Here is a 14,967-nt window from a genome sequence, read left to right as displayed (position 1 = left end):
TCAGTGCCACCAATCAGTGCCCATCAGTGCAGCCTATTAGTGCCCATCACCCAGCCTCATTAGCGCACATCAGTGAAGGAGAAAAATCACTTATTTACAAAATTTTATAACAAACACTAAGAAAAAGCTTTTATTTTCAAAATGTTCTGTTGTTTTTGGTTTGTTTAGCAAAAAATAAAAAACCCAGAGGTGATTAAATACCACCAAAAGAAAGCTCTGTCTGTCCCAAAAAAATTATAAAAATTTCATACAGTACAGTGTTGCATCTGTGCGCAATTGTCATTCAAAGTGTGATAGTTCTGAAAGCTGAAAATTGGCCAGGACAGGAAGGGGGTATAAGTGCCCGGTAGGCAAGGGGTTAAATTACAACTAGTGTCTGTGTATGAATAGTCAACAAATTTGTTATCTCTTATATGGATGCACTAAGCACGTGGAAAAGGTGTGCATGAGGCCTAAGAGTAAGTCCAGTTCTGATAGAGTCATTGGTCCTTAGAAATGGCATCTGGCATGGCTCTGGAGCAGGGGCGGACTGACCATTTGGAAACTCGGGCACTGCCCGTGGGCCCGGGGTCAGTAGGGGGCCCCATGAGATGCCCCTGGTACCTTTTTCATAGGCTTTTTTGAGTTTGAGCAGGACAGAGGGGCCCCATGATCCACTATTGCCCGGGGACCCATGGGTTGTCAGTCCATCCCTGCTCTGGAGGGAAAATAAGAACTCCAAAATATAGATTCAACCATCTTTTCTGGTCTCTGAAGAGGTCATTTACAGAAATGACCAATCAAAGGATCTGAAGTGTGAGCTGAGGTGTGTTGAGGTGGTTTATGATACTTAAGTATACAATCCCTTTAATGCCAATTATTCAAAATATATAAATATTTCAAGGTTTTAGCATCTGACAATAAAAGTATTATTAAATAAAATGAAGACATGATTTGATAGACATCAAATGTGATATGGACCTTGTTGAGTTTATATACCAAAGCTGGAGAGTGCAGAATCAGACTCACTTTTGCATAGAAACCAATCAGCTTCTGTTATATGACAAATATACAATAGGGCTGTAATACAATTCTCTGGCATTACAGCCCCCAGTAAGTGCTACACACAATTAGCCACCTTATGTATATATGGGCTCATTAACTGGGTATGCAGATCCTGAGAAAAGCAGGATTTATGATGCTGTATTTGCCTACGATTTGTCTTTGGACTGAGCTGTGTCCTAGGGTTGGAGTGCTCAGTCTGTTCTGTGACTTTCAGAAGTTGTCGCCTAATGTACTCCTGAACCCTGTAAGCTGTGCCTAATGTACTCCTTCGCCTTCCACCCTGTGCACAATGCACTCCTGAACCCTGCACCCTGTACCTAATGTACTCCTGAATTGTGCACCCTGTGCCTAATGTACTCCTGAACCCTACACCCTGTGCCCAATGTACTCCTGCACCCTGTGCGCAATGCACTCCTGAACCCTGCACCCTGTGCCTAATGTACACCCGAATCATGCACCCTGTGCCTAATGTACTCCTGAATCCTACACCCTGTGCCTAATGTACTCCTGAATCATGCACCCTGTGCCTAATGTACTCCTGAGCCCTATACTCTGTGCCTAATGTACTCCTGTACCCTGTGCGCAATGCGCTCCTGAACCCTGCACCCTGTGCCTAATGTACTCCCGAATTGTGCACCCTGTGCCTAATGTACTCCTGAATCCTACACCCTGTGCCCAATGTACTCCTGCACCCTGTGCGCAATGCACTCCTGAACCCTGCACCCTGTGCCTAATGCACTCCCGAATCATGCACACTGTGCCTAATGTACTCCTGAATCCTATACCCTGTGCCTAATGTACTCCTGTACCCTGTGCGCAATTCACTCCTGAACCCTACACCCTGTGCCAAATGTACTCCTGAACCCTACATCCTGTGCCTAATGTACTCCTGCACCCTGTGCGCAATGCACTCCTGAACCCTACACCCTGTGTCTAATGTACTCCTGCACCCTGTGCAAAATGCACTCCTGAATCCTACACCCTGTGCCTAATGTACTCCTGCTCCCTGTGTGCAATGCACTCCTGAACCCTGCACCCTGTGCCTAATGTACTCCTGAACCCCACATTCTGTCCATAATGCACTCCTTAACCCTGCACCCTGTACATAATGCACTCCTGAACCCCGTATCCTGCAGGTAACACACTCCTGAACCCTACCACTCTGTGTGTTATGCACTCCTGGTTTTATTTAACAATGCCCCTTTAAGACTCTCCGACTGCAGTTTGGACACAGCATACACAACATGCCACATGGCCACTCTCCCCCATGTGCATGAGCATGATTTGCTCTGTTATTTGCATTAGCGAGTCAGTGCAGCTAATTAAGTGTCCATTAAGTGTTCATGTTTGGGTATTAACGCTTGCAACAGATAGATGAATATTATTATTATTATTATACAGTATTTATAAAGCGCCAATAGTTCGCTCAGCGCTGTACATTACAAAGGGGGACAGAACATGTGACAGAACAATAACAATACAATGCAAAACATGAGGGGATCGAGGGCCCTGCTCTTTCGAGTTTACAATCTAGGAGGGAGGGGATGGTGGCACAGGAGGAGATAGCTGTGGGGGATGGATTGGTAGGAAGAGTGGAGGAGGTCGGCAGGTTAGCAGGGGGTGGGGTAGGCTTCCCTGAAGAGATGGGTTTTCAGGGTGCGCCTAAAGGAGAGGAGAGTAGGTGATAATCTGATGGGTTGGGGCAGGGAGTTCCAGAGGATGGGTGACACACTGGAGAAGTCCTGGAGGCGGGCATAGGAGGAGGAGACCAGGGAACTAGAGAGAAGGAGGTCTTGTGAGGAGCAGAGTGTGCGTGCTGGGTGGTACTTGGATATTAGGTCAGTGATGTAGTTCGGGGCAGTATGGTGGACAGCTTTGTACGTCAGTGTTAGGATTTTGAATTTGATCCGTTGGCAATCAGAAGCCAGTGGAGGAATTGGCAGAGGGGGGTGGCGGAGACGGAGCGGTTGGAAAGGTGAATGAGTCTGGCAGCCGTATTCAGGATGGACTGAAGCGGGGATAGCCAGCGGCGAGGCAGGCCAGTGAGGAGGGAGTTGCAGTAGTCCAGTCATGATATGATGAGGGAGTGGATGAGCTGTTTAGTGGTTTCTGGGGTTAGGAACGTGCGGATTTTGGCGATGTTGCGGAGGTGGAGTCTGCATGAGTTTGTTAAAGATTGGACTTGGGGGTGGAAGGATAGGTTGGAGTCCAGAATGACACCAAGTACTCTGGCCTGCGGGGCGGGTTTGATGGTGGCGTTGTTGGATGTGATGCAGAAGTCAATGGGGGGTGGTGTCCGGGCTGGGGGGAAGACAAGAAACTCGGTTTTGGAGAGGTTCAGTTTAAGGAAGTGGAGCGACATCCAGTCTGATATGTCGCTCATTAGGTGTGTGATTCGGGCAGAGACAGAGGGGGTGAGGTGGGGGGTTGAGAGATAGATTTGTGTATCATCGGCATAGAGGTGGTAGTTGAAGCCGTGAGAGTGTATGAGTTGGCCAAGGGAGGAGGTGCAGATGGAGAAGAGAAGGGGCCCGGGGACGGAGCCTTGAGGGACCCCAACAGAGAGGGGGAGTGAGGGGGAGGTGGTGGCATTATAGGTAACGCTGAAAGAGCGTTGTGACAGGTAGGATGAGAGCCAGGAGAGAGCAGAATCTCTGAATAGATATTTCTAGTATAAGTGCTCATATAGTTCGCTTAGAACCATACTTTTTTAAATGCACCTCGACCTGTCTTCACATTTACTGTTCATGTAAGTTTATGTTCCGAGACCATTATTTTCAGCTGAAATCCTGTTTGCCTGCATTCTCTTTTATGAGCATTAGATGTCAGCATTGCATAGAAAATACACAGATAAGCGCCTTTGAGGGATTTACTATAAAACTTTGTGCCTGTTCAGTTTTGGGTTTTTTTTGGTCTGTATTTTGACAGTGATTGTTTGCGTCTGTTTACACCAGAATACCTCCAATCTGTCATGTTTTGGTCCAGAAAAAGAGAAAAGAAAGCATCCTTTTTCCTTTTTTTTTAATTGGACCAATTAATTAGGTGGGTAAACTCAATATTAATTGCCATGGTTTTGCACTGGGATGTCCTACAAGCTCACATAGGTGTTATGGCCAGGTGTCCACAAGAACAGAAGAATCCATTCATTTTACCAAGACCTGTGCACATCAGATAGCCCCACATCCTACATATTTAAGAGTTGACTCAATTTTTTCAAAAAATATTTATTTAAATCACAGAACAGAATCTAACAATGGATGGCAATGTATATGTTTCCTGGCACATCTGGTGTGTACAAGCCCTAAGCCAGATGTGTTAGTAAAGAAAGAGTTATTCAAACCCAAACTGCTGCTTCACTAAGTAGATGCCAGAGAGTTAAACCAGCACCTGTCTCTGGGGGACTCTATTGGTGAGATCTTTACCCTGAGCAGGGGTAGACTGACCATTTGGAAACTGCCCGAGGGCCCGGGGTCATTAGGGGGCCCAATGAGATGCCCCTGGTACCTTTTTCATAGGCTTTTTTGAGTTTGGGCAAGGACACAGGGGCCCTATGATCCCTTATTGCCCAGGGGCCCCATGAGTTGTCAGTCCGCCCCTGACCCTGAGTTCAAAGGTCGGCACACCTCGTGTGCCCATTATGAGGGACTTCCATCTGCTTGTGCTGAGTTCTTGGTCAGTACACCTGCTGTGCCCAATATGAGGGGCTTCCACCATTCCTATATTGGGTTCCTGGGTCACCTGTTGGGGCCATTGTAGGAGCTTCCACCATCCTTGCTGAATTTTATATTTATTTTATCATGTAAAAGAAGATGCCAGGACACACAAAGGTAGATGGAAACATCCAAAACTTCCAGGTGGACAGAAACAGAGTTTAGAACTATAGCAAGAAGATCTAGTCAAGTAACCAAGGGCCTACCAGGACCCCACCTATAATGAAATATCACTTTTCCATGTGCTTACCCATTATAGAGATGATATTGCAACCAAGATTATGGCAGAAGCCCATTAGATTTCATTGTGGATCAGCAGGGTTTTAAATTGGACAATCTCAGACGAATATTAAAATGTTCAGAGTGGAAGGGTTCTACACCTAAGGTTGGAAAACCCCATGTTTAAACTTACTGACTATAGCATAGCTATGATGGTCATTTATAGATTAAAATCCAGACTAAAACTTTTTTTAGTTTTGGACAGAGAGGGGAAAGGTCGTCACCTATGTCAGGTTATGTTGCTGTATCTGTACCCAGGGCAGGGTCCCCAGCACAGGAAGTTTTGGAAAATCTCACCATACAGGACAAATAGGGCCATAAAAATCTGACAGTGGTTCTAAAATTTCTCTAATCCAACCAAAAAAAAAACTTTATTTTTGGTTCATCATGGTCCCCTCTCCCCATCCCCAATCCTTCATACTTGAATTCTCCATAGGAATAAATAAAAGTGCAATGTGCATGCTTTGGCCCAGCCAGGAACATTTTGATAGGCATCTGTCTATCTAATCAGTGATATGAAACCAAACCTGAGCCAAAACATACTTCCCGAATACCCTGATTTCCTACGGGAAGGGTGACTTTGCTGGACCATGTGGAACCTGGAAAGGTTCAGGATTACGGGCGGACTGACCATTTGGAAACTCGGGCACTGCCCCGAGGGCCCAATCTCAGTAGGGGGCCCTATGAGATGCCCCTGGTACCTTTTTCATAGGCTTTTTTGAGTTTGGGCAATGACACAGGGGCCCCATGATCCTCTATTGCCCGGGGGCCCCATGAGTTGTCAGTCCGCCCCTGTTAAGGATCCCAGATCTTGTAAGGAGATTCTCCTCTGCACACTGCTGGAGCTTCTTCTTAGAAGAAATGGGATCCTCAGCTTCTCCAGAATTCCATAGGAATGCCCACTGATATCACAGGTATCTACAGGAATTGGGCATTCTAAGGTAAGTGTTTTTAACATTTTTCTTTCAATGTTGTTTTTTATGCTTTAAAAGAGTATCCAAAACCGAAAACTAAAATGTAATATATTGAAGCTTTCCAGTCCTTAGATGTGGTGGCTGCATTAGTTTCAGTTTCTTCCTTTGTTTTCACCTGGTGATCCTGCCAGTATTACACTTCCTGACCCGGGGTGGTAATGCTTACTGACTGTACTGCAACAATGGAACACCATTGTCACCATAGACTGCTCCCCTGATTTGGACCACAAGCATCTCATCCCAGAGGCTGGGATCAGTTGCAGTGGTGGTGGGGGGGATGGGATCAGTCTACTGAGGGTGTTAGGGGCGTGGGACCAGTGGTAGCTACCAGTGGTAGCGGTGGTGGGGGGGGGCAATATATTTCAAATGCTATATATATATATTTACACACATACTGCATGTTGAAATGCATTTTTTATTACAAAATATATTAAAAATATTACTAAAAATACATTTCAAATATACTGTGTGTCTTAAAAATACAAATCTACAATTTTGGAATGCATTTACAAATATATGTTAAAATTACTGTTTTATAAAGTAAAAAAAATCTGAAGAATATACTTTAAATATATATTTTTAAAAATATATTTTTAAAAAATATATTCTTCAGATTTTTTTAACTTAGAAAAAAGTAATTTTAACATATATTTGTAAATGCATTCCAGAAATGTAGATTTGTATTTTTAAAGACATACGGTATATTTGAAATGTATTTTTAAAATTACTTTTCATATATTTTGTAATAAGGCATTTCAACATGCAGTGTGTGTGTATATGTATATATGTAGAGATGAGCGAATCGAACCAGGCGAACCGGAATTCGATACGAATTTCAGGAAAAATTCGATTCGCGTCGAATCCGAATATTTGCCTACTTCGGGTGCGCGAATCGGATTTTTCCCGATCAGCCGGCAAAAGTGTCCCTGCAGAGAGCTCCGCTATTTCTGACATTTCTCTGACAGTTCCTTCACATGTACAGCGGTTGAAACATTGTATCTATTAGTTTCCATTTAGGATACAGATGTTTCAACCGCTGTACATGTGAAGAAGCTGTCAGAGAACTGTCAGAAATAGAGGAACTCTGCACATACACTTTTTGCCGGTTTGGAATTCTTATTTTCATCCTACTTCTTCTTCTTCTTCTTCTTCTTCATCCTCATCCTCAGAAAAAGAAGAAGAGGATGAGGATGAGGATGAAGAAGAAGAAGAAGAAGAAGAAGAAGAAGTAGGATGAAAATAAGAAGAATTCCAAGCCGGCAAAAAGTGTATCTGCAGAGCTCCTCTAAGTGTATCTGCAGAATAGAGGAGCTCTGCAGATACACTGCAGAGGAGCTCTGCAGATACACTTCTTCTTCTTCCTCTTCATCCTCATCCTCATCCTCTTCTTCTGAGGATGAGGATGAAGAAGAAGAAGAAGAAGAAGAAGTAGGATGAAAATAAGAATAATTCCAAGCCGGCAAAAAGTGTATCTGCAGAGCTCCTCTATTCTGCAGATACACTTAGAGGAGCTCTGCAGATACACTTTTTGCCGGCTTGGAATTAATCTTATTTTCATCCTACTTCTTCTTCTTCTTCTTCTTCATCCTCATCCTCATCCTCAGAAGAAGAAGAGGATGAGGATGAAGAAGAAGAAGAAGTAGGATGAAAATAAGAATAATTCCAAGCCGGCAAAAAGTGTATCTGCAGAGCTCCTCTATTCTGCAGATACACTTAGAGGAGCTCTGCAGATACACTTAGAGGAGCTCTGCACATACACTTTTTGCCGGCTTGGAATTAATCTTATTTTCATCCTACTTCTTCTTCTTCTTCTTCATCCTCATCCTCAGAAGAAGAAGAAGAGGATGAGGATGAAGAAGAAGAAGAAGAAGTAGGATGAAAATAAGAATAATTCCAAGCCGGCAAAAAGTGTATCTGCAGAGCTCCTCTAAGTGTATCTGCAGAGCTCCGCTATTTCTGACAGTTCTGTGACATTCACTCCATACAGCGGTTGAAACATTGTATCTATTTGTTTCCATAAATGGATCCATTTATGGAAACAAATAGATACAATGTTTCAACCGCTGTATGGAGTGAATGTCCCAGAACTGTCAGAAATAGCCTATTTCTGACAGTTCTGGGACATTCATTTCACTCCATACAGCGGTTGAAACCGCTGTATGGAGTGAATGTCACAGAACTGTCAGAAATAGACAGAAACTGTCACAGAACTGTCCTTCTTCTCATCCTTCTCCTTCTTCTCATCCTTCTCCTTCTTCTCATCCTTCTCTTTCTTCTCATCCTTCTCCTTCTTCTCATCCTTCTTCTTCTCATCCTTCTCCTTCTTCTCATCCTTCTTCTCATCCTTCTTCTCATCCTTCTCCTTCTCCTTCTCCTTCTTCTCATCCTTCTCCTGCTTCTCATCCTTCTCCTTCTTCTCATCCTTCTCCTTCTTCTCATCCTTCTCCTTCTCCTTCTTCTCATCCTTCTCCTTCTTCTCATCCTTCTCCTTCTCCTTCTTCTCATCCTTCTCCTTCTCCTTCTTCTCATCCTTCTCCTTCTTCTCATCCTTCTTCTCATCCTTCTCCTTCTTCTCATCCTTCTCCTTCTCCTTCTTCTCATCCTTCTCCTTCTTCTCATCCTTCTTCTCATCCTTCTCCTTCTTCTCATCCTTCTTCTCATCCTTCTTCTCATCCTTCTTCTCATCCTTCTCCTTCTTCTCATCCTTCTCCTTCTCCTTCTTCTCATCCTTCTCCTTCTTCTCATCCTTCTCCTTCTCCTTCTTCTCATCCTTCTCCTTCTCCTTCTTCTCATCCTTCTCCTTCTCCATCTTCTCATCCTTCTCCTTCTCCTTCTTCTCATCCTTCTCCTTCTCCTTCTCCTTCTCCTTCTTCTCATCCTTCTCCTTCTTCTCATCCTTCTCCTTCTCCTTCTCCTTCTTCTCATCCTTCTCCTTCTCCTTCTCCTTCCTCATCTCCAAGGGCATTTAAATTAAAGGTACAGTGTTCTGTACTAATTTAAAGGCTCTCTGAAGCCTAGAAACCCTTTTTATAAGTTAACTTCGTAGCGAATTAATTCGCATCGAATCGAATTTCTTCCTGAAATTCGGCGAATCAGCCGAATCGAATTTTTGAATAATTCGCTCATCTCTATATATATGTATATATATTTTGAAATATATTGAATATGGCCAAAATTGTAGCATTTCAAATATATGGCAATATATTTGGGAAGAATATTTTTTAAATATGTTTCAAATATATTTTTCTTCCATATGGGGAATGTCACTGGCACTCACTTATTCTCAGTGTATCAATCTGTCTTTGGACTCTGGCTCCCTTCATGTGCCTCCAGTGATGTCTCTCTCTCTCTCCTTCTCTCTCTCTCTCTCCTTCTCTCTCCCTCCTTCTCTCTCTCTCCTTCTCTCTCCCTCCTTCTCTCTCTCTCTCTCTCTCCTTCTCTCTCTCTCCTTCTCTCTCTCTCCTTCTCTCTCTCTCTCTCCTTCTCTCTCCCTCCTTCTCTCTCTCTCCTTCTCTCTCCCTCCTTCTCTCTCTCTCTCTCTCCTTCTCTCTCTCTCCTTCTCTCTCTCTCCTTCTCTCTCTCTCTCTCTCTCCTTCTCTCTCCCTCCTTCTCTCTCTCTCTCTCTCTCTCTCCTTCTCTCTCCCTCCTTCTCTCTCTCTCTCTCTCCTTCTCTCTCTCTCCTTCTCTCTCTCTCCTTCTCTCTCCCTCCTTCTCTCTCTCTCTCTCTCCTTCTCTCTCTCTCCTTCTCTCTCTCTCTCTCCTTCTCTCTCTCTCTCTCCTTCTCCTTCTCTCCTTCTCCTTCTCTCCTTCACGCCTACTGGCCATCAGCTGGTCAGCTGACTTTCTCCACCAGTCATCTGCAGCAATGGTCTGGGGAATCACTGTGTTAGAATGTGGCTTCTGTGACCCTGGTAGTCTATTGAGAACTTGGAAGTCTAATAACATGTTTGAGATTTTATTTTTGGTGCACAAGATGGGACAAAGACTCTGGAATACTGGCAGCATCAACTGGTATTTTTGTATACATTCACAACTAATTCAGCCACTGGACATTTTTGAACGAAAATTTAATTTTCGGAGATGTATCTCTGAACAGACACAGTAACGAATGTCAACAAATCCAAAAAAAGTTATAATGGAATTAACAAAGGCATTGATTTAATTTGGATGACATCACATGATGTGATAGTAGTTTGCGCCCATTGAGAAATGAAAACAATATTCAAAATAGTTAGATAATTTGGATTTGTATAACAAATGGATCGTTCAGATGCACATGACACCAGTCGATATTGTCCAAGCGGCTTACGCTATTTCTCTCGGAGGGTTGGACTAGCATCCGAAAATATCGAAACCTTCCACTTCGATAATATATTAATTTTTTGGGAATTTTCTGGAAAAACTTTTTTTTTCGAATTCACCCGGACCAACAAATATAAGACAAAAAGGAATGCCACAGATACTAAACAAATTCCGAAAATGAATCTGTTCGACATAACAAATATGAAGAAAACCATGTGAAAAATATTCAAGCGCTAAACATAAATATATATCATAATAAACTATACAGTGTCCTATAGAAATGATGATAATATAAGTGATAAATAATAAATAAACACACTGTGCTCTATAACACATATAAAAGTGCAACTCTAGTGGTATCACACTTGTAGTGCCACTCCGTGACCTTAATCCCCCTTTTACTTATTCCAAATAATGATATTTATGTTTAGCGCTTCACTATTTTTCACATGGTTCATTCACTTTTGCTACAAGTTAAGTGATAGCAGCTGTTGAGTAGGGTCATCCATATAAGCGCAAGAGGAATTATTTCCTTGAAATATGAAGACAAGAAACTCTTCAATGAACGAATGTATCCAAAATGAAACAAAATGAAAACTTCCAGCGTGCACATGTCTAGCGGCCACCCCATCTAAGGATTGGTAAGCTGCAATATATTATATTTTTGATTTTAGATACAAATTAAACAGGAGAAATGGGAAAAATCCAAGAAAAACATGATTGTAGGTCTTGCCTCTTCTCTGCTGTCTTCTGGATGGAGGCAGTGAGCAGGATATCTAATCATACACCATAATGGATCAAGATACTGTATAACTACACAGTAGGCTGATAGATGCAGTAAAAGTATTATAAAATCGTCTCTGTTGCTTGCTTTAACTGATTTGAGTGGTAAAAGAACATTTCCTTCCTGATTTTAATTTTTGTCCCATGAAATGTTTTGTAATAAAAAGATTGAGAAGTGCATCTAAAGAAAAGATCAGTTGCTGTTGTGCTTCATACATCCTCAGTACAAGCGATCTGTAGTATTCTTGAAATTCCAATGTAAATGTCCAAAGTAATTTTCAGCAGTGATAGCCCATGTTTTGCAAAGTTTGTTTTCCAACTAAGAGTCTTTCATTTCCTTTTTTCCCCATCTCACGGTCACCTGAAAACAGAAGTAAGAGGTTATGACATAAACCAGTAGATAGAAAAGAGAAGTCAACAAAGTAAAGTAAACCTTTTGGATGAATATGATGCTGAAGGTCACCGAAACCAGTAACCACCATCTCGTACTTAGCTGTATGAAAATCAAAATCAGATGGAATTGGGTAAGAATTAAGAAGTCAAGTTTCTTTTTCAAATCCACAGATCAGATATCCAGGGCAGGTATAGATCTGATTGGTGACTTCGTAGAACTGACACGTTGGGTTTGATATAATGGAGAAAAAGAGAATGTTCTCTTACCTTAGTGAATTTGTTAAGAAATTGAGTTCACTCTAAATACCCAATTTTGTGCAAGAAAAACTCATGCAGAACTGCAGTTTCCACTGATTGGTTTCCAAAAACGAAGCCCATCATCATGTCTTTTTGACCCCCTCCCTGAGTTCCTCCTACTATAGTCTACATACCTTTAATACAAGGGTCTTCTCACTGGTCAATTGACTTCATGGTCCTTTCCCTTCTTTCTTAGTGGTGGCGGGTTAGCGTTCCTCCATGCAATGATATGTGAGCACCTCTTAGTCCAGAGCTACTGTAAACCTAGGTGATGATTCACCCCCAGGGGTTTACAGGAAGTGGGTTTAGTTATTGCCAACAGTAAGACAGCTGACCTGCTGGAGTGAAGGTTACCACTTTGGTGAAAGTTGGATTTTTTAACGTTTCTAGTACTCCCTTTCATTCTGGCACTGGCCCCCGTAGAAGGTCTGCTGTGTTCTCCTGCTGGACTTCGTGTGAACCCAGACTGTTCCTAAAGTATTCATCTTCAATCTAGCACTGTCCACTGTAGAAGGTCTACTTTGTCCTACTGCTGGACTTCCTATGCACCCATACTGTTACTGGACTACCCACCTTCAATCCAGAACTGTCCCCTGTAGAAGATTTTTTCGTCCTACTGCTGGACTTCTTATGCACCCATGCTGTTACTGGAGTACCCACCTTCAATCCAGCACTGTCCCCTGTAGAAGGTCTGCTTTATCCTACTGCTGGACTTCCTATGCACCCATGCTGTTACTGGAGTACCCACCTTCAATCCAGCACTGTCCCCTGTAGAAGGTCTGTTTTGTCCTACTGTTGGACTTCCTATGCACCCATGCTGTTACTGGAATACCCACCTTCAATCCAGCACTGTCCCCTGTAGACGGTCTGCTTTGCCCTACTGCTGGACTTTCTATGCACCCATGCTGTTACTGGAATACCCACCTTCAATCCAGCACTGTCCCCTGTAGACGGTCTGCTTTGCCCTACTGCTGGACTTCCTATGCACCCATGCTGTTACTGGAGTACCCACCTTCAATCCAGCACTGTCCCCTGTAGAAGGCCTGTTTTGTCCTACTGTTGGACTTCCTGTGCACCCATGCTGTTACTGGAGTACCCACCTTCAATCCAGCACTGTCCCCTGTAGACGGTCTGCTTTGCCCTACTGCTGGACTTTCTATGCACCCATGCTGTTACTGGAGTACCCACCTTCAATCCAGCACTGTCCCCTGTAGAAGGTCTGCTTTGTCCTACTGCTAGACTTCCTATGCACCCATGTTGTTACTGGAGTACCCTCCTTCAATCCAGCACTGTCCCCTGCAGAAGGTCTGCTTTGTCCTACTGCTAGACTTCCTATGCACCCATGTTGTTACTGGAGTACCCTCCTTCAATCCAGAACTGTCCCCTGTAGAAGATCTGTTTTGTCCTACTGCTGGACTTCCCATGCACCCATGCTGTTACTGGAGTACCCACCTTCAATCCAGCACTGTCTCCTGTAGACGATCTGCTTTGCCCTACTGCTGGACTTCCTATGCACCAATGCTGTTACTGGAGTTCCCACCTTCAATCCAGCACTGTCCCCTGTAGAAGGTCTGCTGTGTCCCACTGCTGGACATCATTACAACCACTACCTGTGATCCCAAGCCTTTAATGGAATACTTACCTTCAATCCAGCACTGTCCCCTATAGAAGGTCTGCTGTGTCCCACTGCTGGACATCATTACAACTAGAGATGAGCGAATCGAAGTATCCGAAGTGGAATTCGAGTCGAATATCGGAAAAATTTCGATTCGTGCCGAATCCGAAAAACAGCCTAATTCGGACGCGCGAATCGAAATTTTTCCGAAAATGGCGGCTGACATGTGCGGCGACGGAGCGGGGATGTCGGGGAAGGCGCGCAGACAAGGCGCGCTGCCCCATAATGCATTCCTCAACGACATGTGATCGCATCAGCCAATCAGCAGCCAGCCAGCCAGCACTGTGTAATGGTCGAGGTATATATAGCGGCCATTTTGGAAATCTTCATTTGCCTGCAGTCATTGAACAGAGGCAGACCGCTCTGTACTAGGGACAGGGACAGAGTTAGGGCCACAGAAACGAGAATTGGGGACAGAGAGAAGTTACTTAGGGACAGAGAACCATTACTCAGGGACACAGACTTGTTAATGAGGGCCACAGAATCGTTATTTAGGGACAAAGAAACGCTAGTTAGGGCCACAGAATTCATACTCAGGGACAGACAGAATTTTCACTCAGTGCCAGAGAATTGTTACTTAGGGCCACAGAAACGTTATTAGGGCCACAGAATTTTTACTCAGGGACAGACAGAATTGTTACTGAGTGCCAGAGAATTGTTACTCAGGGACAGACAGAATTGTTACTGAGTGCCAGAGAATTCTTACTCAGGGCCACAGAATTCATTCTCAGGGACAGACAGAATTGTTACTCAGGGACAGACAGAATTGTTACTGAGTGCCAGAGAATTGTTACTCAGGGACAGACAGAATTGTTACTGAGTGCCAGAGAATTGTTACTCAGGGACAGACAGAATTGTTACTGAGTGCCAGAGAATTGTTACTCAGGGACAGACAGAATTGTTACTGAGTGCCAGAGAATTGTTACTCGCACAGACACAAAATTGTTACTTGCACAGACACAGAATTGTTACTCGCACAGACAGAATTGTTACTCAGGGCCACAGAATTCATACTCAGGGACAGACAGAATTGTTACTAAGTGCCAGAGAATTGTTACTCAGGGACAGACAGAATTGTTACTGAGTGCCAGAGAATTGTTACTCAGGGACAGACAGAATTGTTACTGAGTGCCAGAGAATTGTTACTCAGGGACAGACAGAATTGTTACTGAGTGCCAGAGAATTGTTACTCGCACAGACACAAAATTGTTACTTGCACAGACACAGAATTGTTACTCGCACAGACACAGAATTGTTACTCAGGGCCACAGAATTCATACTCAGGGACAGACAGAATTGTTACTGAGTGCCAGAGAATTGTTACTCAGGGACAGACAGAATTGTTACTGAGTGCCAGAGAATTCTTACTCAGGGCCACAGAATTCATTCTCAGGGACAGACAGAATTGTTACTCAGGGACAGACAGAATTGTTACTGAGTGCCAGAGAATTGTTACTCAGGGACAGACAGAATTGTTACTGAGTGCCAGAGAATTGTTACTCAGGGACAG

At 43.6% G+C, this 14,967-nt stretch overlaps 1 protein-coding gene and 1 long non-coding RNA gene across 3 annotated transcripts in view; one reads left to right on the top strand and one right to left on the bottom strand.

Annotated features, from left to right (window-relative positions):
• Positions 1 to 14,967, top strand: part of LOC149443627 (uncharacterized) — a 38,869-nt gene that overhangs the window by 5,886 nt on the left and 18,016 nt on the right. Inside the window, exon 2 of the long non-coding RNA XR_016306646.1 lies at positions 11,464 to 11,616. This is a non-coding gene — a long non-coding RNA (uncharacterized LOC149443627). The remainder of the gene's footprint in view (positions 1 to 11,463; positions 11,617 to 14,967) is intronic.
• Positions 10,924 to 14,967, bottom strand: part of LOC149443626 (uncharacterized) — a 44,756-nt gene continuing 40,712 nt past the window's right edge. For both annotated transcript variants that reach the window (XM_089655493.1, XM_089655494.1), the window contains one exon: positions 10,924 to 11,453. The gene's annotated coding sequence lies outside the window, so the exon portion shown is untranslated. The remainder of the gene's footprint in view (positions 11,454 to 14,967) is intronic.

This window comes from Staurois parvus, unplaced genomic scaffold, assembly GCF_062004578.1.
Source record: "Staurois parvus isolate SC_StPar_1 unplaced genomic scaffold, SC_StPar_1.0 ptg000842l, whole genome shotgun sequence".
In the NCBI taxonomy this organism is placed as follows: Eukaryota; Metazoa; Chordata; class Amphibia; order Anura; family Ranidae; genus Staurois; species Staurois parvus.
The sequence above is the reverse complement of the archived record's forward strand: the minus strand, read 5'-3'. Positions and strand labels throughout refer to the sequence as shown.